This window comes from Pristiophorus japonicus, chromosome 1 (assembly GCF_044704955.1).
Source record: "Pristiophorus japonicus isolate sPriJap1 chromosome 1, sPriJap1.hap1, whole genome shotgun sequence".
Lineage (NCBI taxonomy): Eukaryota > Metazoa > Chordata > Chondrichthyes > Pristiophoridae > Pristiophorus > Pristiophorus japonicus.
The window spans coordinates 545,012,419-545,039,965 of NC_091977.1; the positions used below are offsets into that span (position 1 = coordinate 545,012,419).

Consider the following 27,547-nt stretch of genomic DNA (forward strand, 5'->3'; position numbering starts at 1 on the left):
GTAAACGGATGTAGAAGACTAGAATAATAATCAAACCTTTGACCCCCCCCCCCCCCAAACTCAATTTGTTATTCATATCATTAAATGCTCGGAAGGAGGGTGCTGCCCCTTTAAATCCCTGCCACTGGCTGGCAAGCTGATTTGTAAGTGGTGCAGCCAAAGTGCGCTGTTGTTAAACGGGCTCGTCCTGATATCCGCATCCATTATCATCTGATTACATTAGTTTCACTGTTACTTTTGTGCACCAGCCTGTACACAGCCAAGTAATGGGAAACTGCAAAAACAATTTAAGCATCAATCAAGGCAGCCAGAGAAGAAGTGATTTGCCACGATCATTTATTTCAAGGGCTGGGAGCACGTTAATCTGCTGACAGAACTTTGGGGGGAAATCTGACATGACTGTGTCAATGAGCTGATTTCACTCTCTCTATCCTGCGGTTCACGAGGAGGGGACTGACAGAGACGGTACAGGGAGGCAGTGAGTGCAGAATCCCACAGTTACTGAGGGTGGAGCGGCAGCACCATGCATTGTGTGCTTGGAGGAGCACAGTATAACAACATCCAAAATAGGAGCAGGAGTCGGCCATACGGCCCCTCGAGCCTGCTCCGCCATTCAGTGAGATCATGGCTGATCCGATCCTGGCCTCAACTCCACTTCCCTTCCCGCTCCCCATAACCCTTCACTCCCCGATAGTTCAATAATCTGTCTATCGCCGCTTTGAATATATTCAATGACCCAGCCTCCAAAGCTCTCTGGGGTAGAGAATTCCAAAGATTCACGACCCTCTGAGAGAAAAAATTCCTCCTCATCTCCGTCTTAAATGGGCGGCCCCTTATTCTGAAATTATATCCCCTAGTTCTAAATTCCTCCACGAGGGAAAACATCCTCTCTGCAACTACCCTGCCGAGCCCCCTCAGAATCTTATACATTTCAATAAGATTGCCCTCAGTCTTCTAAACTCCAACGAGCTCAAGCTATCCTCATAAGACAACCCCTTCATTCCAGGGATCAACCGAGTGAACTTTTTCTGAACTTCCTCCAATGCAAGTATATCCCTCCTTAAATACGGAGACCAAAACTGTACGCAGTACATCGAGGTGTGGCCTCACCAATACCCTGTACAGTTGTAGCAGGACTTCTCTGTTTTTATACTCCATCCCCCTTGCAATAAAGGCCAACATTCCATTTGCCTTCCTGATTACATAAGAAATAGGAGCAGGAGTCGGCCATTCGGCCCCTCGAGCCTGCTCCGACATGCAATAAGATCGCGGCTGATCTGATTTTGGTCTCCACTCCGCTTCCATTATCACTCCCCATAATCCTTCACTCTTATCATTCAAAAATCTGTCGCTCTCCACCTTAAATATATTCAATAACCCAGCCTCCACAGCTCTCTGGGGCAGAGAATTCCACAGATTTACAACCCTCTGAGGGGGAGCGCCGCACTGTCGGGGGGCAGTACTGAGAGAGTGCTGCACTGTCGGAGGGGCAGTACTGAGGGAGTGCCGCACTGTCGGAGGGACAGTACTGAGGGAGCACGCACTATGGGAGGGGCAGTACTGAGGGAGTGCCGCACTGCCGGAGGGGCAGTACTGAGGGAGTGCCGCACTATCGGGGGGCAGTACTGAGAGAGTGCTGCACTGTCGGAGGGGCAGTACTGAGAGAGCGTCGCACTGTCGGAGAGGCAGTACTGAGGGAGTGCTGCCTAATCAGCATAATTTCCTGATTGCGCCCAAAGTGGAAATTCTACCCCAATCTCAGAGCCCTGTGTTCAAAATCCCAGGTTTTTAAAAATTCATTCCGGCATGTGGGTGTCACAGGCAAGGCCAGCATTTATTGTCCGTGTGGTGAAGGTGCTCCCACAGTGCTGTTAGGGAGGGAGTTCCAGGATTGTGACCCAGCGACGATGAAGGAACGGCCGATATATTTCCAAGTCAGGATGGTGTGTGACTGGGAGGGGAACGTGGAGGTGGTGGTGTTCCCATGCGCCTGCTGCCCTTGTCCTTCTAGGTGGTAGAGGTCGTGGGTTTGGGAGGTGCTGCCGAAGAAGCCTTGGCGAGTTGCTGCAATGCATAGAAACATAGAAACATAGAAAATAGGTGCAGGAGCAGGCCATTCAGCCCTTCTAGCCTGCACCGCCATTCAATGAGTTCATGGCTGAACATGAAACTTCAGTACCCCATTCCTGCTTTCTCGCCATACCCCTTGATCCCCCTAGTAGTAAGGACTTCATCTAACTCCCTTTTGAATATATTTAGTGAATTGGCCTCAACAACTTTCTGTGGTAGAGAATTCCACAGGTTCACCACTCTCTGGGTGAAGAAGTTTCTCCTCATCTCGGTCCTAAATGGCTTACCCCTTATCCTCAGACTGTGACCCCTGGTTCTGGACTTCCCCAACATTGGGAACATTCTTCCTGCATCTAACCTGTCTAAACCCGTCAGAATTTTAAACGTTTCTATGAGGTCCCCTCTCATTCTTCTGAACTCCAGTGAATACAAGCCCAGTTGATCCAGTCTTTCTTGATAGGTCAGTCCCGCCATCCCGGGAATCAGTCTGGTGAATCTTCGCTGCACTCCCTCAATAGCAAGAATGTCCTTCCTCAAGTTAGGAGACCAAAACTGTACACAATACTCCAGGTGTGGCCTCACCAAGGCCCTGTAAAAACTGTAGCAACACCTCCCTGCCCCTGTATTCAAATCCCCTCGCTATGAAGGCCAACATGCCATTTGCTTTCTTAACCGCCTGCTGTACCTGCATGCTAACCTTCAATGACTGATGTACCATGACACCCAGGTCTCGTTGCACCTTCCCTTTTCCTAATCTGTCACCATTCAGATAATAGTCTGTCTCTCTGTTTTTACCACCAAAGTGGATAACCTCACATTTATCCACATTATACTTCATCTGCCATGCATTTGCCCACTCACCTAACCTATCCAAGTCACTCTGCAGCCTAATAGCATCCTCCTCGCAGCTCACACTGCCACCCAACTTAGTGTCATCCGCAAATTTGGAGATACTGCATTTAATCCCCTCGTCTAAATCATTAATGTACAATGTAAACAGCTGGGGCCCCAGCACAAAACCTTGCGGTACCCCACTAGTCACTGCCTGCCATTCTGAAAAGTCCCCATTTACTCCTACTCTTTGCTTCCTGTCTGACAACCAGTTCTCAATCCACGTCAGCACACTACCCCCAATCCCATGTGCTTTAACTTTGCATCTTGTAGATGGTGCACACTGCAGCCACGGTGCGCCGGTGGTGGAGGGAGTGAGTGTTGGAGGTGGTGGATGGGGTGTGGATCAAGCGGCTGCTTTGTCCTGGATGGTGTCGAGCTTCTCGAGTGTTGTTGGAGCTGCACCATCCAGGCAAGTGGAGAGTGTTCCATCACACTCCTGACTTGTGCCTTGTAGATGGTGGAAAGGCTTTGGGGAGTCAGGAGGTGAGACACTCACCGCAGAATACCCAGCCTCTGACCCGCTCTTGGAGCCACAGTATTTATGTGGCTGGTCCAGTTAAGTTTCTGGTCAATGGTGACCCCCCAGGATGTTGATGGTGGGGGATTCGGCGATGGTAATGCCGTTGAATGTCAAGGGGCGGTGGTTAGACTCTCGCTTGTTGGCGATGGTCATTGCCTGGTACTGGTGTGGTGTGAATGTTACTTACCATTTATCAGCCCAAGCCTGAATGTCGTCCAGGTCTTGCTGCAAGCGGGCACGGACTGCTCCATTTTCTAAGGAGTTGCGAATGGAACTGAACACTGCAATCATCAGCAAACATCCCCACTTCTGAGCTGTTAAGGTGTAGGAAATCGTACTGTCCTGTGAGCCACGTGGGATTATGTGCCAGAACTCTTGGGATGCAACAGTAACATGTTTATCTGTTTCAGCGTTGATCTTCCTTTATTTGATGTAGAGATGGATGAGGTGGGTCGACAGACCTGGTATTGGCAGAACTCTACTGAACCCTACTGAAATACTACAATGGGCCACCACTTGGAGTCCATGATACCCACTTGGTCTTTGAGTAGCTAAGGATTGCCCTTTGTGGGGTCAATGACGTACTGGGATATTCCCTGAGCAGGGCTCACTGGGAAAAGAGTTTACTAGCTGGCTGGATGATATGCCAACTAGAATTGCAGAGTATTTAAAACACAGAAACAGGCCATTCGGTCCAACTGATCTATACCAGTGTTTACGCTCCACACAAACTTCCTCCCACTCTGTTTACTTCATCTAACACGTGCAGCATATCACATAACATAAGAAATAGGAGCAGGAGTCGGCCATTCGGCCCCTCGAGCCTGCTCCGCCATTTAATAAGATCACGGCTGATCTTCCACCTCAACTCCACTTTCCCGCACTATCCCTGTATCTCTTAATTCCCTTAATATCCAAAAATCTATCGATCTCTGTCTTGAATTATACTCAACGACTGAGCCTCCACAGCCCTCTGGGATAGAAAATTCCAAAGATTCACCACCTATTCCTTTCTCTCTCACGTACTAATCTAACTTACAAGGAGAGGCGTCCTTCCTCCTCATCCTGCATCACACATGATGCATGCATTCCATTTGGGTCATCGTTCCTTCAGTCTTCGTCACCCTCATCTCAACATACAAGCTCTCTGCTCTGTGAAGTTACTCATTTTTTGACAGCCTCTTTGCAATCTGTAGCTTCTCCTCCCCTTCACCCTGCGCACGGGTCACTGACACATACCGTGCTATTGCCTGGGTCACAGCTGGGTATTGCACTGACCTGTTCAACAACAACCACAACCTCAAACGTTCTATTGGGAAGGAAGCACAGTTTAGCAGAGCCCTGCTTAGGGTACTGGACAGATGGGACGTCCCGTGAGTGAGTTAGTTATCTGTGTTACACGCTCGGCCAGACCTGGTCCCCTTCTCATCTCTCAATTTGTCCGAGGCTCTTGTATGGCACCACCCCACCATCCCCCGCTCCGCACCATCCCCCGCTCCGCACCATCCCCCGCTCCTCACCATCCCCCGCTCCTCACCATCCCCCGCTCCGCACCATCCCCCGCTCCTCACCATCCCCCGCTCCTCACCACCCCCCGCTCCTCACCATCCCCCGCTCCTCACCATCCCCCGCTCCTCACCATCCCCCGCTCCTCACCATCCCCCGCTCCGCACCATCCCCCGCTCCGCACCATCCCCCGCTCCTCACCACCCCCCGCTCCGCACCATCCCCCGCTCCTCACCATCCCCCGCTCCCCACCATCCCCCGCTCCTCACCATCCCCCGCTCCTCACCACCCCCCGCTCCGCACCATCCCCCGCTCCCCACCATCCCCCGCTCCTCACAATCCCCCGCTCCCCCCCGCTCCGCACCATCCCCCGCTCCTCACCACCCCCCGCTCCGCACCATACCCCGCTCCGCACCATCCCCCGCTCCGCACCATCCCCCGCTCCTCACCATCCCCCGCTCCCCCCCGCTCCGCACCATCCCCCGCTCCTCACCACCCCCCGCTCCGCACCACCCCCCGCTCCGCACCATCCCCCGCTCCTCACCACCCCCCGCTCCGCACCACCCCCCGCTCCGCACCATCCCCCGCTCCGCACCATCCCCCGCTCCTCATCACCCCCCGCTCCCCCCCGCTCCGCACCACCCCCCGCTCCTCACCATCCCCCGCTCCGCACCATCCCCCGCTCCGCACCATCCCCCGCTCCTCACCATCCCCCGCTCCTCACCATCCCCCGCTCCGCACCATCCCCCGCTCCTCACCACCCCCCGCTCCTCACCATCCCCCGCTCCGCACCACCCCCCGCTCCTCACCATCCCCCGCTCCGCACCACCCCCCGCTCCTCACCACCCCCCGCTTCGCACCATCCCCCGCTCCGCACCACCCCCCGCTCCTCACCACCCCCCGCTCCGCACCATCCCCCGCTCCTCACCATCCCCCGCTCTCCACCATCCCCCGCTCTCCACCATCCCCCGCTCTCCACCATCCCCCGCTCTCCACCATCCCCCGCTCTCCACCATCCCCCGCTCTCCACCATCCCCCGCTCTCCACCATCCCCCCGCTCTCCACCATCCCCCGCTCCCCACCATGCCCCGCTCCCCACCATCCCCCGGTCCCCACCATCCCCCGGTCCCCACCATCCCCCGCTCCGCACCATCCCCCGGTCCCCACCATCCCCCGGTCCCCACCATCCCCCGCTCCCCACCATCCCCCGCTCCCCCCCTGCTCCGCAACATCCCCCGCTCCTCACAATCCCCCGCTCCCCACCATCCCCCGCTCCCCACCATCCCCCGCTCCCACCATCCCCCGCTCCCCACCATCCCCCGCTCCCCACCATCCCCCGCTCCCCACCATCCCCCGCTCCCCACCATCCCCCGCTCCGCACCATCCCCCGCTCTCCACCATCCCCCGCTCCGCACCATCCCCCGCTCCCCACCATCCCCCGCTCCCCACCATCCCCCGCTCCCCACCATCCCCCGCTCCGCACCATCCCCCGCTCTCCACCATCCCCCGCTCCGCACCATCCCCCGCTCCCCACCATCCCCCGCTCCCCACCATCCCCCGCTCCCCACCATCCCCCGCTCCCCACCATCCCCCGCTCCCCACCATCCCCCGCTCCCCACCATCCCCCGCTCCGCACCATCCCCCGCTCTCCACCATCCCCCGCTCCGCACCATCCCCCGCTCCCCACCATCCCCCGCTCCCCACCATCCCCCGCTCCGCACCATCCCCCGCTCTCCACCATCCCCCGCTCCGCACCATCCCCCGCTCCGCACCATCCCCCGCTCCCCACCATCCCCCGCTCCGCACCATCCCCCGCTCCCCACCATCCCCCGGTCCCCACCATCCCCCGCTCCCCCCCTGCTCCGCAACATCCCCCGCTCCCCCCGCTCCGCACCATCCCCCACTCCCTACCATCCCCCGCTCTCCACCATCCCCCGCTCTCCACCATCATCCCCCACCTTTCCCCCTCTCTCCCCCACCACCTGCCTCTCCCCCACCATCATCAACATAATCCAGGACAAAGCAGTTTTCTCAATCGGTGTCCCTGCCACTGGACTCAATACCCACTCCCTCCTCCATCAACGCACCGTGGCTGCAGTGTGCACCGTCAGACCATCGCCAAGGCTTCTTCAGCAGCACCCCCCAAACCCGCGGCCTCTACCACTGAGAAGAACAAGAGCGGCTATGTTGTGAGAACACCACCACCTCCACGTTCCCCTCCCAGTCACTCACCATCCTGACTGGGAAATATATCGGCCGTTCCTTCATCGTCGCTGGGTCACAATCCTGGAACTCCCTCCCTAACAGCACTGTGGGAGACCCTCACCACACGGACTGACAGCACTGTGGGAGACCCTTCACCACACGGACTGACAGCACTGTGGGAGACCCTTCACCACACGGACTGACAGCACTGTGGGAGACCCTCACCACACGGACTGACAGCACTGTGGGAGACCCTCACCACACGGACAGCACTGTGGGAGACCCTCACCACACGGACTGACAGCACTGTGGGAGCACCTTCACCACACGGACAGCACTGTGGGAGCACCTTCACCACACGGACAGCACTGTGGGAGCACCTTCACCACACGGACAGCACTGTGGGAGCACCTTCACCACACGGACAGCACTGTGGGAGACCCTCACCACACGGACTGACAGCACTGTGGGAGACCCTCACCACACGGACTGACAGCACTGTGGGAGACCCCTCACCACACGGACTGACAGCACTGTGGGAGCACCTTCACCACACGGACTGACAGCACTGTGGGAGACCCTCACCACACGGACTGACAGCACTGTGGGAGACCCTCACCACACGGACTGACAGCACTGTGGGAGCACCTTCACCACACGGACAGCACTGTGGGAGACCCTCACCACACGGACTGACAGCACTGTGGGAGACCCTCACCACACGGACTGACAGCACTGTGGGAGACCCTCACCACACGGACTGACAGCACTGTGGGAGACCCCTCACCACACGGACTGACAGCACTGTGGGAGACCCTCACCACACGGACTGACAGCACTGTGAGAGACCCTCACCACACGGACTGACAGCACTGTGGGAGCACCTTCACCACACGGACAGCACTGTGGGAGACACTCACCACACGGACAGCACTGTGGGAGACCCTTCACCACACTGCAGCAGTTCTGAGAAGAAGACGGCTCACCACCACCTTCTCAATGACCCCCACATCCCGAGAACAAATGAAAGAGGATGAAGCTGAGCATCTTGTAAACAGCTCACGGCTGGAGGAGGAAACGTGATGGTGACCAGTCGAGAGCTCCCATGGCTCACAAAAGGGGGTACAATGAACCCCCTACCCCCCATACAGACGGTGATGCGTTGTGTAGTGTTCCATGGCCCTGGTGGTGATTGGCTAACTGTGTCCGTGGTCCTTTTTTAAAAACGTGTTCACGTGATGTGGATATTTTTGGCACGGCCAGCATTTATTGCCCATTCCGAGTTGGTGAGCCACCTTGGATACAACTGAGTGTCTCGCTGGGCCATTTCAGAGGGCAGTTAAGAGTCAGCCACTGTGGGTCTGGAGTCACATATCGGCCAGACCGGGTAAGGGCGGCAGATTTCCCTCCCTAAAGGACATTAGTGAACCAGATGGGTTTTTATGCCAATCCAGTAGTTTCACGGTCACCATTACTGATACTAGCTTTTTATATTCTACATTTATTTAATTTAATGGTGGGATTTGAACTCGCGTCCCCGGATCATTCGTCCAGGCCTCTGGATTACTGGTCCAGTAACATACCCACTGTGCGCTGGTGGTGATTGGCTGACTGTCCATGGGCCTGGTGGTGATTGGCTGACTGTCCATGGGCCTGGTGGTGATTGGCTGACTGTCCATGGGCCTGGTGGTGATTGGCTGACTGTCCATGGGCCTGGTGGTGATTGGCTGACTGTCCATGGGCCTGGTGGTGATTGGCTGACTGTCCATGGGCCTGGTGGTGATTGGCTGACTGTCCATGGGCCTGGTGGTGATTGGCTGACTGTCCATGGGCCTGGTGGTGATTGGCTGACTATGTCCATGGGCCTGGTGGTGATTGGCTGACTATGTCCATGGGCCTGGTGGTGATTGGCTGGGGGTGACTCGCCTTTTGAATTACATTATGTTTGAGAAAAGTCTGGCGGAATTTGAACTCTTTAGTGTTTAAAGAGGTCATCATCATCATGATGTGCAGTCCCTTGGAATCGAGGAAGACTTGCTTCCGCTCTAAAAATGAGTCCTTAGGTGGCTGAACAGTCCAATACGAGAGCCACAGACCCTGTCACAGGTGGGACAGACAGAGGTTGAGGGAAGGGAAGGGTGGGACTGGTTTGCCGCACGCTCCTTCCGCTGCCTGTGCTTGGTTTCTGCATGCTCTCGGCGATGAGACTCGAGGTGCTCAGCGCCCTCCCGGATGCACTTCCTCCACTTAGGGTGGTCTTTGGCCAGGGACTTCCAGGTGTCGGTGGGGATGTTGCACTTTATCAGGGAGGCTTTGAGGGTGTCCCTGTAACGTTTCCTCTGCCCACCTTTGGCTCGTTTGATGTGAAGGAGTTCCGAGTAGAGTACTTGCTTTGGGAGTCTCGTGCCTGGCATGCAAACGATGTGGCCCGCCCAGCGGAGCTGGTCGAGTGTGGTCAGTGCTTCAATGCTGGGGATGTTGGCCTGGTCGAGGACGCTAACGTTGGTGCGTCTGTCCTCCCAGGGGATTTGCAGGATCTTGAAGAGACATCATTGGTGGTATTTCTCCAGCGACTTGAGGTGTCTACTTTACATGATCCATGTCTCTGAGCCATACAGCCCTGTAGGCCATGAGCTTGGTGGTAGATTTGAGGGCTTGGTCTTCAAACACTTTTCCTCAGGTGGCCGAAGGCTGCGCTGGCGCACTGGAGGCGGTGTTGGATCTCGTCGTCAATGTCTGCTCTTGTTGATAAGAGGCTCCTGAGGTATGTAAAATGATCCACGTTGTCCAGGGCCGTACTGTGGATCTTGATGACGGGGGGGACAGTGTTGTGTGGAAAGCCATGAAAGTATAAGGTCAGCCTGGCGAAAGGTTAGGATGTGAAGGCTTTAGGTCGCGGCTGAGGCGATGGAACCAGCTCAGAAACAGCGAGTGCGTGAGGATGGACAGGCACGGCTCGTGTTTCTGGACGGATCGAGTGACCTTCCCCAGCGTTAACTATCTTGTGTTGTGGAGACTGGGAAAAGAATGTGGGTTTGGTAACAAGCTAGTCATTGCGCAGAATACAGGCCGTGTATGTAAATATCAGAGTCACTCAAGGGGAATCATTTCAGGTCTTCTTTTGAAAGTTGGTTAGGAGTGAGAGCAAATTGCCATCAGTTTATCTCATTTAGCAGGTAATCACAGTCCGAGGATGCACTCTGAAATTGAATTTTAGCTGTTTTGAAGTGTCATAAATCAAAGGGTGCCTGTTGCGTGTTCCACAGGCAGCGTCTTGAAGGATAAGTGGCAGAAACAGACCTCTCCTCTCTAATCCGCTCACCATCTCTGACAGACCACGCAGAGATAATGAACTTCTCATGTGCTTAAGAATGATGCAGGCTGCATGGAGATTTCATTGACAGCTCTTAATACGTTTCTCAGCAGCTCCGAGAATGATGGGCTTTGTCTTAGTTATTTCCTCCTCTTTAAACCCACAACACAATTGATAGCGAGTGAAGATTCTGTTCTGGGGCGGTGTTCATGATTAATGCCAACTGCCAGTGTGTCTTTTAAAAGCTTGGAGTCAATTTTCTGCATTTCAAATTGCAGTGAAGGTGCATCTTTTCTACACGCTCTGTGTCGCTGGCTCCAGCACTGGAGCACAGCTGCAACCTGCTCACGTGCAGCGTCCGGTGCAGGGACAGCAACGGTGCAGCTTGTGTCTTTAACCCGGCTTGCCCAAGAAATAAAGACTGACTTTCATTTACATAGCGCCTTTGACGACCACTAGACAGCCAATGAAGTATATTTGTAGTGTAGTCACTGTTGTAATGTGGGAAACGCAGCAGCCAATTTACGCACAGCAAGCTCCCACAAACAGCTATGTGACAATGACCAGATAATCTGTTTTTGTTATGTTGATTGAGGAATGAATATTGGCCAGGACACCGGGGATAACTCCCCTGCTCTTTTACCGTGGGATCTTTTATGTCCACCTGAGAGAGCAGACGGGACCTTGGTTTAACGTCTGATCCGAAAACCGGCACTTCCAACAGTGCGTCACTCCCTCAACATTGCCCCTCCAACAGTGCAGCACTCCCTCAGTGCTGCTCCTCCGACAGTGCGGCACTCCCTCAGTACTGCCCCTCCAACAGTGCAGCACTCCCTCAGTGCTGCTCCTCCGACAGTGCGGCACTCCCTCAGTACTGCCCCTCTTACAGTGCGGTACTCCCTCAGTACTGCCCCTCTGACTGTGCGGCACTCCCTCAGTACTGCCCCTCCAACAGTGCGGCACTCCCTCAGTGCTGCCCCCCTGACTGTGCGGCACTCCCTCAGTACTGCCCCCTCTGACAGTGCGGTGCTCCCTCAGTGCTGCCCCTCTGACCGTGCGGCACTCCCTCAGTGCTGCCATGGAATGTGAGCATAGATTTTTGTGCTCAAGTCTCGGGAGTGGGTCTCATACCCACAATCTCTGACTCAGAGGCGAGACAGTGCTACCCACTGAGCTACAGGTCACACTGTGAGCTTCCTGCAGGGCTGACCTGGCTGCTGCAGCAGGTGACGGGGCTGCACTGTGTCGGAAGCTCCCAGAGTCGATCGCTGGCCAGGATCGGGTGTCAGATGTGGCTCAGTGGGCATCTGTCTCGTCTCTGAATCAGATGGTCCTATATTCAAACCCTACTCCAAAAACTTGATCCCATAATCCAGGCTGACAGCCCCAGTGCAGTACTGAGGGAGTGCTGCTCTGTTGGAGGGGCAGTACTGAGGGAGTGCTGCACTGTCGGAGGGGCAGTACTGAGGGAGCGCCGCACTGTCGGAGGGGCAGTACTGAGGGAGTGCTGCTCTGTCGGAGGGGCAGTACTGAGGGAGCGCCGCTGTGTCGGAGGGGCAGTACTGAGGGAGTGCTGCACTGTCGGAGGGGCAGTACTGAGGGAGCGCCGCTGTGTCGGAGGGGCAGTACTGAGGGAGTGCTGCTCTGTCGGAGGGGCAATACTGAGGGAGCGCCGCTCTGTCGGAGGGGCAGTACTGAGGGAGTGCTGCTCTGTCGGAGGGGCAGTACTGAGGGAGCGCCGCTCTGTCGGAGGGGCAGTACTGAGGGAGTGCTGCTCTGTCGGAGGGGCAGTACTGAGGGAGTGCTGCTCTGTCGGAGGGGCAGTACTGAGGGAGTGCTGCACTGTCGGAGGGGCAGTACTGAGGGAGTGCTGCTCTGTCGGAGGGGCAGTACTGAGGGAGTGCTGCCCTGTTGGAGGGGCAGTACTGAGGGAGTGCTGCTCTGTCGGAGGTGCCGTCTTTCGGATGAGATGTGTCTGCCATCTCAGTTGAAGTAAAAGATCCCAAGTTACTATTTATAGAAGAGCAGGGTAGTTCTCCCTGATGTCCTGGCCAATATTTATCCGTCAACCAACATCACGAGAAAACAGATTATCTGGTCATTAACACGTTGCTGTTTGTAGATTTTGCTGTGCGCAAATTGGCTGCTGTGTTTCCTGCATTACAACCATGGTTACCCTTCCAAAAGTAGCTCATTGCCTGTAAAGCGCTTTGGGACAGCCTGAGGTTGTGATGTGTGCTGTTTAAATGCAAGTCTTTCTTTAGTGCTGAGCGAGCTGACTTCAGAGTTTGGGGTACAGATCAGCCGCGATCTAATGAAATGGTGGAATAATAGAGGTAGTTTTGACTGAACCAAGACAGTATTCGATTGCTGTTTCTCAAGCTGTTGTTGGAAGGGATGCTGATGAGCTCATAATAAAGGATGAAACTGAGTGCTGTGAACAATGAGTAAGTGTGACCTTAGCTCCTTTAATAAGACTCCAGAGTGCAGGTACCTTGTGGGTGGCCTGCTTATATACAGTGCTCCCAAGGGATGCTGGGATCCCTTGGGACTCCAACAGGTAGGCCCTCTGGTGGTGGTGTAATACAGGTTGCCAAGGGATAAATACAGAACATCAGTCCCTCGTAAAGTCAACAGTACACTTATTTACAGGGTGAGACGATCTGGGGCCTTTCGCTCCCGAGTCGATCGTCTCGGTACAAATGTGGGTGTGGGTGAGTTGATCAGTTCTTCACTGGGCTGCTGGGCAACTGGCCTTGCTGGGCTGCCGGGGATGGTGAGTTCAGCTTCGTGGTCAACCGTGATGTCAGTTGTCACTTGTGTGTGTGTTGGACGGTCAAAGTTGTTGGTGTCTTCTTCGGGTTGTTTGTAGCTGTTGGTGAACCGCAATTTGATTTGGTCCAAATGTTTTCTGCGCGTTTGTCCATTGGCCAATTTGACCTGAAACACCCTACTCCCTTCTTTGGCTATGACTGTACCAGCGAGCCATTTGGGACCATGTCCATAATTGAGCACAAACACAGGATCATTGATCTCAATATCACGTGACAAGTTTGCATGATCATGGTACATACTTTGTTGATGCCGCCTGCCCTTGATGTGATCATGGAGATCAGGGTGGACAAGAGAGAGCCTTGTTTTGAGCGCCCTTTTCATGAGCAGCTCGGCTGGGGGAGTCCCGGTGAGTGAGTGAGGTCTGGTGCGGTAGCTGAGCAGCACTCGGGACAGCCGGGTCTGCAGGGAGCCTTCCGACATGCGTTTCAAACTTTGCTTGATGGTCTGAACTGCCCGTTCTGCCTGGCCGTTGGATGCGGGCTTGAACGGGGCAGATGTGACGTGCTTGATCCCATTGCGGGGCGTGAATTCCTTGAATTCAGCACTGCTGAAACACGGCCCATTGTCACTGACTAGGACATCAGGCAGGCCGTGTGTGACAAACATGGCTCGTGGTCGTGCTTACAGACATTACACATTCAATCCATTTTGAATAAGCATCCACGACAACCAAGACATTTTGCCTAGAAACGGACCACAAAGTCCACGTGGATCCTCGCCCACGGTTTGGAGGGCCATGACCACAAACTTAGCGGGGCCTCCCTGGGTGCATTGCTCAGCTGAGAGCAAGTGTTGCATTGGCGCGTGCATGACTCTAAATCTGAGTCGATGCCAGGCCACCACACATGGGATCTGGCTATAGCTTTCATCATTACTATGCCTGGGTGGGTACTGAGTAGGTCGCATATGAACGTTTCTCTGCCTTTCTTGGGAAAGACCACGTGATTACCCCACAAAAGACAGTCCGCCTGCAAGGACATTTTGTCTTTGTGTCTGTGGAACAGCTTAATCACCTCCTGCATCTCCGCTGGGACACCGGACCAGCTCCCATGGAGGACACAGTGTTTTACCAAGAGTACAGGATCCTGGCTGGTCCAGGTCCCGATCTGGCGGGCTGTAACGGGTGACTTTTCATTTTCGAATGCATCCATTATCATGAGCAAGTCCGCAGGCTGTGCCATTTCCACCCCGGTGGTGGGCAACGGTAGCCGACTGAGAGCATCAGCGCAGTTCTCTGTGCCCGGTCTGTGGCGGATTACATAGTTGTATGCCGACAGCGTGAGCGCCCATCTTTGGATGCGGGCAGAAGCATTGGTGTTAATCCCTTTGCTCTCAGAGAAAAGCGATATGAGCGGCTTGTGGTTAGTTTCAAGCTCAAACTTGAGGTCAAACAAGTACTGGTGCATTTTTTTCACCCCTTAAACGCACGCCAGAGCCTCTTTTTCAATCATGCTGCAGGCCCTTTCAGCTTTGGACAAACTCCTGGACGCATAAGTGACCGGTTGGAAAATCCCCGATTCGTTAGCCTGTTGTAACACACACCCGACCCCGTATGACAAAGCATCGCAAGCTAGCACTAATCGTTTACAAGGGTTCTACAGGACAAGCAGTTTGTTGGAATACAACAGATTTCTGGCTTTCTCAAAGGCAGCCTCTTGTGAATTCCCCCATACCCAGTCGTCTCCCTTGCGCAGTAGCACATGTAGGGGTTCTAGCAGGGTGCTTAACCCAGGTAGGAAATTACCCAAATAGTTAAGGAGTCCCAGGAACGACCGCAGCTCCATCACGTTCTGTGGTCTCGGTGTATTCTTGATGGCCTCCGTCTTGGCGTCGGTGGGTCTGATGCCGTCTGCTGCGATTCTTCTTCCCAAGAACTCGACCTCCTGCGCCAGGAAAACACACTTCGAGCGTTTCAACCTGAGCCCCACTCGATCCAACCGACTAAGAACCTCTTCCAGATTCTTCAAGTGCTCAATGGTGTCTCAACCTGTAACCTGTATGTCGTCCTGGAAATCCATGGTGCATGGGACCGACTTTAGCAGGCTCTCCATGTTCTGTTGGAAGATTGCCGCGGCCGACCGAATCCCGAACGGGCATCTGTTATAGATAAACAGACCGTTGTGCGTGTTGATGCAGGTGAGGCCTTTCGAAGATTCCTCCAGCTCCTGCGTCATGTTGGCCGAGGTCAGGTCCAACTTGGTGAACGTCTTCAATCCAACCAGGGTCGCATATAGGTTGTCTGCCTTGGGTAGCGGATACTGGTCCTGCAGCGAGAAACGGTTAATCGTTACTTTATAGGCCCCACAAATTCTGACCGTGCCGTCCTCTTTAAGTACCGGGACAATCGGACTGACCCACTCGTTGAATTCCACCGGCACGATGATGCATTCTTGCTGCAGCCTGTCCAGCTCAATTTCCACTTTCTCTTGCATCATATATAGTACCGCCCGAGCCTTGTGGTGGATGGGTCGCGTACCGGGAACCAAATGGATCTGCACTTTCGCTGCCGAGAATCTTCCAATGCCTGGCTCGAACAACGATGGAAATCTGTTCAGAACCTGGGCACATGAGGCGTCGTCGATGGATGAAAGCGCTCGGATGTCGTCCCAGTTCCAGCGGATTTTTTCCAGCCAGCTTCTGCCAAACAGTGCGGGGCCACACCCTGGCACAATCCACAGCGGGAGTTCGTGTACTGTTCTGTCATAGGAGACTTTGACTTCTGCATTGCCAATTTCAGGGATCACTTCCTTGATGTAAGTCCTTAGTTTGGTGTGACTGGGGCTGAGCTTGGGTCTGTGTGCCTTGTTGCCCCACAGCCGGTCGAAGGCCGTTTTGCTCATTATGGACTGACTCGCCCCCGTGTCCAGTTCCATGGATACTGGAATTCCGTTCAGTTCAACTTTCAACATTATTGGGGGGCATTTCGTGGTGAAGGTGTGTACCCCGTACACTTCTGCCTCCCACTCAGTCTCCCACTCAGCCTGATCCACAGTGGATCGATCTTCCTCTGTAACGTGGTGGTTTGCAGGGTTTGCAGCTCGCCTGCACATTCGCTGGAGGTGTCCCATTGATCTGCAGCCATTGCACGCATAGTGCTTGAAGCGGCATTGATGGGCTCGATGATCACCTCCGCAGTGTCAACAAGGTGTTAACTGCCTTGCGTTAACGATTGATGGTGGACTCTGGGTCATCTGAGGTCGGGCAGCAACTGGCGTGTACGTTCTGCCATGTATATTCCTGCTCGAAAACGACGTTACTTTGTGCACAGTACTGGCCGAAACCTCTTTATGCTGCGAAATTTGCTTGGTGTTATTGCTGGTGGACATAAATGCCTGGGCTATCGTTATGGCTTTGCTCAGATTTGGAGTTTCAACAGTCAATAGTTTGCGAAGGATTACCTCATGGCCAATGCTAAGCACAAAAAAGTCTCTCAGCATTTGTTCTAGGAATCCATCAAATTCGCAATGTCCTGCGAGGCGCCTTAGTTCGGCGACATAGCTCGCCACTTCCTGGCCCTCCGACCGTTGACATGTGTAGAACCGATACCTCGCCTCAAAACGCTTTAGGCTTTAGGTGCTCCCGGATTCTTCATAGGATTTAGTTGGTTTTACCGGAGCTAGAAGATTCTTCATGAGGCCATAGGTTGTTGCCCCACAGATGGTAAGGAGGATCACCCTTCGTTTAGCAGCGTTCTCGTCCCCTTCCAGTATTGGTCGGGTCTCTCCACGAAGGCCTCCCAATCGTCCCCTTCTGAGAACTTCTCCAGGATACCAACTGTTCTTTGCATTTTCGCGCGGTTGTTCGTTACCTCATCGCCAATTGATGAGCTCATAATAAAGGATGAAACTGAGTACTGTGAGCAATGAGTAAGTGTGACTTTAGCTCCTTTAATATGACTCCAGAGTTCAGGTACCGCGTGGGTGGCCTGCTTATATACCGTGCTCCCAAGGGATGCTGGGATCCCTTGGGACTCCAACAGGTAGGCCCTCTGGTGGTGGTGTGATACAGGTTGGCAAGGGTTAAGTACATAACAGGTTCGAGCTGCAGGGACAGGGTGAGTTGGTGCAAAATGAGTCTGAATTTCAGTGAGGATACAGAGAGGAGGAAAAGTGTGTCAGATGAATTTGCTGCTCAGGAAAAGCAAGTGCATTGTTCATATTATTGGAGTAAGACTACAATAGGGCAAAGCATCCGTGTAACAGAACTTTAAAAGGGATGAGTGTGCTTGCCGCCCTTTGCACTGTAGCCGTGCTTTGTGCCAAGGGTGACCTTTGTAGATGGGCTGATTCACACACTGGGCTGAGCAACTGAGCATCTCTCCTAGGTTTTCCCTTAATCTCATTTAATGCCGCTGCACACGATAAATGTTTTGACAAATTGTGTTTAAACTGTGTTTGTAATTAGGCCCTGCTCTGTGACTAGCTGCAGCACTTTGTCTTCCTGCAGGGCAAGTCTTTTTTTAAAACAAATGGCAGCTGTGAAATGGAAATGGCACTACCTCAGTGAGCGATATTTCCGGAATCATTTTGTGTCTTCTGTCGCTCTCCTCTTCCATCAAAAGTTTTTTGGGGCGTGACCCAGAGCACAGCGGGTCAGTTGAAATTGGCCAGACTCCTGTCGAGGATTTTTGTTGGGTAAGGGTATCCAGGGCTCAGAGCGAAGGCTGGTGAATGGAGTTGCGGTGATCTCATTCAGTGGTGGAACAGGCTCGAGGGCCTGAATGGACTCTTCCTGTTCCAAACCCGATGTGCCTCTCCCCTCCATATCTTCATGCTTTTTTAGAGGTGTCACCATCTTCTGTTTGGGATGTGGATGCATTGGTGATCATTTTCCAACAGTCTATCGATTCTGGATCAGTTCCTATGGACTGGAGGGTAGCTAATGTAACACCACTTTTTAAAAAAGGAGAGAGAGAGAGAAAGCGGGTAATTATAGACCAGTTAGCCTGACATCAGTAGTGGGGAAAATGTTGGAATCAATCATTAAGGATGAAATAGCAGCGCTTTTGGAAAGCAGTGACAGGATCGGTCCAAGTCAGCATGGATTTATGAAAGGGAAATCATGCTTGACAAATCTTCTGGAATTTTTTGAGGATGTAACTAGTAGAGTGGACAAGGGTGAACCAGTGGATGTGGTGTATTTGGACTTTCAAAAGGCTTTTGACAAGGTCCCACACAAGAGATTGGTGTGCAAAATCAAAGCACATGGTATTGGGGGTAATATACTGATGTGGATAGAGAACTGGTTGGCAGACAGGAAGCAGAGAGTCGGAATAAACGGGTCCTTTTCAGAATGGCAGGCAGTGACTAGTGGAGTGCCGCAGGGCTCAGTGCTGGGACCCCAGCTATTTACACTATACATTAATGATTTAGACGAAGGAGTTGAGTGTAATATCTCCAAGTTTGCAGATGACACTAAACTGGGTGGCGGTGTGAGCTGTGAGGAGGACGCTAAGAGGCTGCAGGGTGACTTAGACAGGTTAGGTGAGTGGGCAAATGCATGGCAGATGCAGTGTAATGTGGATAAATGTGAGGTTATCCACTTTGGGGGCAAAAACGCAAAGAATATTATCTGAATGGTGGCAGATTAGGAAAAGGGGAGGTGCAACGAGACCTAGGTTTCATGGTACATCAGTCATTGAAATTGGCATGTAGGTACAGCAGGCGGTGAAGAAGGCAAATGGTATGTTGGCCTTCATAGCTAGGGATTTGAGTATAGGAGCAGGGAGGTCTTACTGCAGTTGTACAGGGCCTTGGTGAGGCCTCACCTGGAATATTGTGTTCAGTTTTGATGATCTAATCTGAGGAAGGACGTTCTTGCTATTGAGGGAGTGCAGCGAAGGTTCACCAGACTGATTCCCGGGATGGCTGGACTGACATACGAGGAGAGACTGGATCAGCTGGGCCTTTATACATTGGAGTTTAGAAGAATGAGAGGGGATCTCATAGAAACAAACAAGATTCTGACGGGTTTAGACAGGTTAGATGCAGGTAGATTGTTCCCAATGTTGGGGAAGTCCAGAACCAGGGGACACAGTCTAAGGATAAGGGGTAAGCCATTTAGGACTGAGATGAGGAGAAACTTCTTCACTCAGAGAGTTGTTAACCTGTGGAATTCCCTACCGCAGAGAGTTGTTGATGCCAGTTCATTGGATATATTCAAGAGGGAGTTAGATATGGCCCTTACGGCTAAAGGGATCAAGGGGTATGGAGAGAAAGCAGGAAAGGAGTACTGAGGGAATGATCAGCCATGATCATATTGAATGGTGGTGCAGGCTCGAAGGGCCGAATGGCCTACTCCTGCACCTATTTTCTATGTTTCTATGTTTCTATGTTTTCAATGTTGCCTCTCCCGCGAGGTTGTGTGCATGGGTGTCGAGTTGGTTCCACCGTGTCGGGATTGGGAAGGTGCGATCGATCTTTGTTTGTATGTTTAAGGGATCTTCATGGAAGAAGGTTGGCAGAGCTCATGTTTCCAGAGGGATCGGGATATGGGGATAGAGTGGGAAGGTGGAGTTGAGGTCGAAGGTTGAATGGCGGAGTAGGGTCGTGTGGCGGACTCCGATATGACAGGGTGACTGGACCATATATTGGATGGTGGGCCCATGGGCAACCCAACAGGTTTATCCCACAAACTCTTACTCCAGGAAATTCCTGCCTTTGCCAGTGACACCAAAAATCTCCCCACAGATTAACCGCTCATTGACTGCTGTCTGTGAGATTTTGCTGTGCACAATACAGCTGTCACATTCTCCAGCGGACGGTGAGCCACTGTGTGAAGCCTCTCGAGGTGTTTCACCGAGCCCTGAGCAGGATCTGGGTGAGAGGCCCAAGGACTCACGGTGCAGGACACAATCAGCCAATGAGAGAGGGGAAGGGGAGGGTGACCCCAATGGCGGGGTTGCGGTGCACGGGCACTGGGCAGGCCTCTGGACAACAGACCTCTTAAAGAAAGAGGGGATTGCATTGATGTCGAGTCTCGGAGTTCTTTGCATGCGGTGATTCACTCTGCAGTGTGGGGGCTGTCCATGTGGCGGTTGAGGGATCTCCTCATCTTTTGCTAATTGGATAGCTCTTCCGGAAAGCCGGCGTGATCGGCCTCTGGTGCTGCATCATTCTATCATTCTCTCGATTTCAAAATTCTTATCCTTGTTTACATACCCCTCCGTGGCCTCACCCCTCCCTATCTCTGTAATCTCTCCCAGCCCCACAACCCCCCGAGATATCTGCGCTCCTCTAATTCTGCCCTTGACCATCCCTGATTATAATCGCTCCACCATCGGTGGCCGTGCCTTCAGCTGCCTGGGCCCCAAGCTCTGGAACTCCCTCCCTAAACCTCTCCCCCTCTCTTTCCTCCTTCAAGGCTCCTTAAAACCTACCTCTTTGACCAAGCTGCGCTAAATTCTACTTATGCGGCTCGGTGTCACGTTGGTTCTTCTAACGCCTTGGGACGTTTCACTACATTAAAGACGGTAAATAAATGCAAGTTGTTGTTGTTGACTCTATATTCCGTTAATAACGAATGAGTAATAATTAAAATCAAACGTACTGACGGTCCCGAAAGCTGGAGATTTGCCAGGCTTCCCCTGGATTTAAAAAATTGATGCTGTGCTCTGAGCCAGCATCAGACAACAGTTGCCCGCTGTCAGTCTCTGGCACACACACATCACACTGAAGGCATTTATAAAGTAGTGATAAAGTGATGGCAGAGTATTGGGTGAGTTTGCAGATGTCTGATTGAAGCGAGCTCCAGATAAATCTCGATGGTGACGGCTCTCGCTTAGCCGGGCCTGAGAAACTGAAAATTCATTGCCGCCAACGCGTCAACACTAAACCTACCCAGCAAACAGTTCCTCTTCTCATTCTCTCCCTCTCCTCTTCCTGGCACTTTCCCTCAGGCCTGTATCTCCATAATGGCTGAGGTCTGATTGCACTAATACAGGTTAGGAATATTGAGTTTAATGATCTGCAAAATGAGGAGGCTGTACACTGACATTTACGGATGGTGGCTGCTTTGTTTGTGCTCGCAGTACCTCCGCAATCTGCAGCCCTCTCTCAGTCCACATACACCTCCCTGTAATGATCTAATAAACTCGCAGCCTCACAACACAATGTATAAATAACTGCAGCTTTCCCCATCACGCCCCTTCCTCCCCCGCCCGCCCCCCACTCACAGGAGGGTCCGGGACCACAGATCACTGACAGTGCTGCTTTGTGAATGCCAGTATTGGTGGATGGCCCCAGAAATCAGTGGCATCACTACACGGACTCTCTGCTCAGGTGATGCGGCAGGTTATCATTCAGAGGAGCCGTGTGTTTGAGACTCTGAAACCTGTCGTTGGTATATGTGGGTTAAACAGACCTGACTTTGTGAATTGTACTTGTGCCTGCTGTCGAATCTGCACCAGTACAGCAGTGACACCATCTGGTACAGTAAAAGGAGGGCACCCAGTTAGCAACAGTCCCAGTAACACCGTCAGAAACCAAATGCACCTTCTCTCCATCTCCCTCACCCTCACCTGCCCACCTTCTCCCTCACTCCCACCTTCTCCCTCACTCCCACCTTCTCCCTCACTCCCACCTTCTCCCCATCTCCCTCACTCCCACCTCTCCTTGCCCCTGTCTTTCTCTCACTGCCCCATCTCTCTCGCTCTCCCTAACTGCCCTGTCTCTCTCTCTCTTTCCCTCGGCCCTGTCTGTCCCTCACTGCTCCCGTCTCTCTTACTCTCTACCCGTTTCTCTCTCTCTGCCCCGTCCCTCTCACTCTCGGCCCCAGTTTCTCTCTCTCTCGCTCTCTCTCTCCCTCTGCCCCTAACAGTGCAAACCTGTGGTTGCTGCCCGCTTTCCTGTTACTGGAGATATTCAATGATCCAATAGGTTGGGAACATTTTACTGACTCCATGTACCAACAATCACGATTGTGACAAACTCAAGAGATTTGAATATATTGCACGTATCAGTGCGTGTCTCTCTCTCTCTGTCTGCAGATCCATGTGTGGTTTGTGAGGGAGCAGGGCCCCAGGCTGTTTGACCAGGACCGGTGCAGGTGGTTTGGCCGGTGCGGGTGTGGTTTGGCCGGTGCGGGTGTGGTTTGCCCAGGGCCGGTGAAGGTGGTTTGGCCGGTGCGGGTGTGGTTTGCCCAGGGCCGGTGCGGGTGGTTTGGCCGGTGCGGGTGTGGTTTGCCCAGGGCCGGTGCGGGTGGTTTGGCCGGTGCGGGTGTGGTTTGCCCAGGGCCGGTGTGGGTGGTTTGGCCGGTGCGGGTGTGGTTTGCCCAGGGCCGGTGCGGGTGGTTTGGCCGGTGCGGGTGTGGTTTGCCCAGGGCCGGTGTGGGTGGTTTGGCCGGTGCGGGTGTGGTTTGCCCAGGGCCGGTGTGGGTGGTTTGGCCGGTGCGGTTTGGCCAGGGCCGGTGTGGGTGGTTTGGCCAGGGCCAATGTGGTTTGGCCAGGGCCAGTGTGGTTTGGCCGGTGCAGGTGTGGTTCGCCCAGGGCCGGTGTGGTTTGGCCGGTGCGGTTTGGCCAGGGCCGGTGTGGGTGGTTTGGCCAGGGCAGGTGTGGTTTGGCCAGGGCCAATGTGGTTTGGCCAGGGCCAGTGTGGTTTGGCCGGTGCAGGTGTGGTTCGCCCAGGGCCGGTGTGGTTTGGCCGGTGCGGTTTGGCCAGGGCCGGTGTGGGTGGTTTGGCTAGTGTGGGTGGTTTGACCAGGGCCGGTGTGGGTGGTTTGACCAGGGCCGGTGTGGGTGGTTTGACCAGGGCCGGTGCGGGTGGTTTGACCAGGGCCGGTGCGGTTTGGCCAGGGCCGGTGTGGGTGGTTTGGCCAGGGCAGGTGTGGTTTGGCCAGGGCCAATGTGGTTTGGCCAGGGCCAGTGTGGTTTGGCCGGTGCAGGTGTGGTTCGCCCAGGGCCGGTGTGGTTTGGCCGGTGCGGTTTGGCCAGGGCCGGTGCGGGTGGTTTGGCCAGGGCCGGTGTGGTTTGGCCAGGGCCGGTGTGGGTGGTTTGACCAGGGCCGGTGTGGGTGGTTTGACCAGGGCCGGTGCGGGTGGTTTGACCAGGGCCGGTGTGGGTGGTTTGACCAGGGCCGGTGTGGTTTGGCCAGGGCCAGTGTGGGTGGTTTGGCCAGGGCCGGTGTGGGTGGTTTGGCTAGTGTGGGTGGTTTGACCAGGGCCGGTGCGGGTGGTTTGACCAGGGCCGGTGCGGGTGGTTTGACCGGTGTGAGTGGTTTGGCCGGTGCGGGTGGTTTGACCAGGGCCGGTGCGGGTGGTTTGACCAGGGCCGGTGCGGGTGGTTTGACCAGGGCCGGTGCGGGTGGTTTGACCAGGGCCGGTGCGGGTGGTTTGGCCAGGGCCGGTGTGGGTGGTTTGACCAGGGCCGGTGCGGGTGGTTTGACCAGGGCCGGTGCGGGTGGTTTGGCCAGGGCCGGTGTGGGTGGTTTGACCAGGGCCGGTGCGGGTGGTTTGACCAGGGCCGGTGCGGGTGGTTTGGCCAGGGCCGGTGCGGGTGGTTTGACCAGGGCCGGTGCGGGTGGTTTGGCCAGGGCCGGTGTGGGTGGTTTGACCAGGGCCGGTGCGGGTGGTTTGACCAGGGCCGGTGCGGGTGGTTTGGCCAGGGCCGGTGTGGGTGGTTTGACCAGGGCCGGTGCGGGTGGTTTGGCCGGTGTCGGTGGTTTGGCCGGTGCGGGTGTGGTTTGACCAGGCCAATCATTGAATGGTCAGCGCCGATCGACTCAGCGACTGGTCAGTGCCGATTGGCCGCGCTCCCCTCTTAAATTGCCAACGTTTAAAAATGTCTTTTCTGTTGCCGTCTGTTAATTAATGGAAAATCATATTTGCCCTTTTACTGCGGCTGGCTTTTGTATTGGATTTAAATTGCATCTCTTCATCCATGCAACACTGTGCTGCCTTTCTTAATTTACCTCTAATTTGAAAGCACTTGTTGCTGGCAGAGTGTTTGAGATGGGGTCGCGGGGTTAACATGTATTACAAGCTGCAGGTTCTACTGAATCGTGTCCTCTACAGCTCTCCGATGGTCTTAGGCTTTTAAAAACCTATTAAATAATAACGACACAAGGTGCTGGATTGGATTTGTTTCTCTCGCTGCCCCCTAATTACTCAGGCACTGAATGGAGTCGGTGAGTTTGTATTTGCTCCCGCTCTTCAGGGATGTGCTATTCCCTTTCCTCAGCGTATGTGCAGCGTTACACTCGCCCTACAGCGTTACACTCGCCCTACAGCGTACGTGCAGCGTTACACTCACCCTACAGCGTGCGTGCAGCGTTACACTCACCCTACAGCGTTACACTCGCCCTACAGCGTACGTGCAGCGTTACACTCACCCTACAGCGTACGTGCAGCGTTACACTCACCCTACAGCGTACGTGCAGCGTTACACTCACCCTACAGCGTGCGTGCAGCGTTACACTCGCCCTACAGCGTACGTGCAGCGTTACACTCACCCTACAGCGTATGTGCAGCGTTACACTCGCCCTACAGCGTGCGTGCAGCGTTACACTCACCCTACAGCGTATGTGCAGCGTTACACTCGCCCTACAGCGTGCGTGCAGCGTTACACTCACCCTACAGCGTTACACTCACCCTCCAGCGTGCGTGCAGCGTTACACTCACCCTACAGCGTATGTGCAGCGTTACACTTGCCCTACAGCGTTACACTCGCCCTACAGCGTGCGTGCAGCGTTACACTCACCCTACAGCGTATGTGCAGCGTTACACTCGCCCTACAGCGTTACACTCGCCCTACAGCGTGCGTGCAGCGTTACACTCACCCTACAGCGTTACACTCACCCTCCAGCGTGCGTGCAGCGTTACACTCACCCTACAGCGTTACACTCGCCCTACAGCGTGCGTGCAGCGTTACACTCACCCTACAGCGTTACACTCGCCCTACAGCGTGCGTGCAGCATTACACTCACCCTACAGCGTTACACTCACCCTACAGCGTGTGTGCAGCGTTACACTCACCCTACAGCGTTACACTCACCCTACAGCGTGTGTGCAGCGTTACACTCACCCTACAGCGTTACACTCACCCTACAGCGTTACACTCACCCTACAGCGTTACACTCGCCCTACAGCGTACGTGCAGCGTTACACTCACCCTACAGCGTACGTGCAGCGTTACACTCGCCCTACAGCGTGCGTGCAGCGTTACACTCGCCCTACAGCGTACGTACAGCGTTACACTCGCCCTACAGCGTGCGTGCAGCGTTACACTCGCCCTACAGCGTTACACTCGCCCTCCAGCGTGCGTGCAGCGTTACACTCACCCTACAGCGTTACACTCGCCCTCCAGCGTACGTGCAGCGTTACACTCGCCCTACAGCGTTACACTCGCCCTACAGCGTGCGTGCAGCGTTACACTCGCCCTACAGCGTGCGTGCAGCGTTACACTCGCCCTACAGCGTGCGTGCAGCGTTACACTCACCCTGCATGCAGCGTTACACTCACCCTGCAGCGTTACACTCACCCTGCAGCGTTACACTCGCCCTACAGCGTGCGTGCAGCGTTACACTCACCCTGCATGCAGCGTTACACTCACCCTGCAGCGTTACACTCACCCTGCAGCGTTACACTCGCCCTACAGCGTGCGTGCAGCGTTACACTCACCCTGCATGCAGCGTTACACTTACCCTACAGCGTGTGTGCAGCGTTACACTTACCCTACAGCGTTACACTCACCCTGCAGCGTTACACTCGCCCTACAGCGTGCGTGCAGCGTTACACTCACCCTGCATGCAGCGTTACACTCACCCTACAGCGTGTGTGCAGCGTTACACTCACCCTGCATGCAGCGTTACACTCACCCTACAGCGTGTGTGCAGCGTTACACTTACCCTACAGCGTTACACTCACCCTGCAGCGTTACACTCGCCCTACAGCGTTATACTCACCCTGCAGCGTTACACTCGCCCTACAGCGTTACACTCGCCCTACAGCGTGCGTGCAGCGTTACACTCACCCTACAGCGTTACACTCGCCCTACAGTGTTACACTCGCCCTACAGCGTGCGTGCAGCGTTACACTCACCCTGCATGCAGCGTTACACTCGCCCTACAGCTGCAGCTTGGTGGAGTTGCAGAGCTCAGCGTGGAGAGAGTGGTGATGACAATATGAAATGTTTGCCGATCCAACTATAAAAACAACACAGTCACTGTTTATTCAGGGTAAGGGTCACTCACAGTAACTGTACAGATCGCTTCTCGGCCTTTTGGCTAAGATCAAGTGTAGTATCTGTTCTTATCAGTTTAATATCCCCTATGGGGACATGATATTGAATTGATTTTTGGACAGGGAGCTGGATCAGGGGTTTGCCCCGTCCACTCCATGCACCGACCTGGTATGGCAATATTTCCAGGAACGGTGCAACTTCGCCTCTCGGCCTTTTGGCCTAAGATCAAATATATTGGCGCAAAGTGATCTTTGGCGTTAGAGTTGATCTGGAAAGAAATTGGATACAAAAAAAAAACTGTACAGAGTCACTGTTTATTCAGGGTAAGGGTCACTCACTAACTGTACAGAGTCACTGTTTATTCAGCGTAAGGGTCACTCACTAACTGTACAGAGTCACTGTTTATTCAGGGTAAGGGTCACTCACTGTGTAACTGTACAGAGTCACTGTTTATTCAGCGTAAGGGTCACTCACTGTGTAACTGTACAGAGTCACTGTTTATTCAGGGTAAGGGTCACTCACTAACTGTACAGAGTCACTGTTTATTCAGGGTAAGGGTCACTCACTGGAGGTGGGTGGGGGGCACACATCCACCTCCATGGCACGAACCTGGTATTGCAGTACTTCCAGGAACGGTGCTTGGGCTCTCGGCCTTTTGGCTAAGAGCAAAAACACTGGCGCAGAGTGATCCTTGAATTGGCCCAAGGTGACCTTTGGCGTTTGTGATCTGACAAAGAATTGGAAAGATTGGCAACAAATAAAAAAAAACTGTACAGAGTCACTGTTTATTCAGGGTAAGGATCACTCACTGTGTAACTGTACAGAGTCACTGTTTATTCAGGGTAAGGGTCACTCACTGTAACTGTACAGAGTCACTGTTTATTCAGGGTAAGGGTCACTCACTGTGTAACTGTACAGAGTCACTGTTTATTCAGGGTAAGGGTCACTCACTGTGTAACTGTACAGAGTCACTGTTTATTCAGGGTAAGGGTCACTCACTGTGTAACTGTACAGAGTCACTGTTTATTCA

General features: G+C 54.1%; 1 protein-coding gene and 1 pseudogene across 3 annotated transcripts in view; both read left to right on the forward strand.

Moving 5' to 3' along the window:
• The window catches only part of LOC139278449 (arf-GAP with GTPase, ANK repeat and PH domain-containing protein 1-like), a 578,697-nt gene that overhangs the window by 537,933 nt on the left and 13,217 nt on the right, over window positions 1-27,547 (forward strand). The gene's annotated exons all lie outside the window — the stretch shown is intronic.
• LOC139278674 (U2 spliceosomal RNA) lies at window positions 26,541-26,719 on the forward strand (annotated as a pseudogene).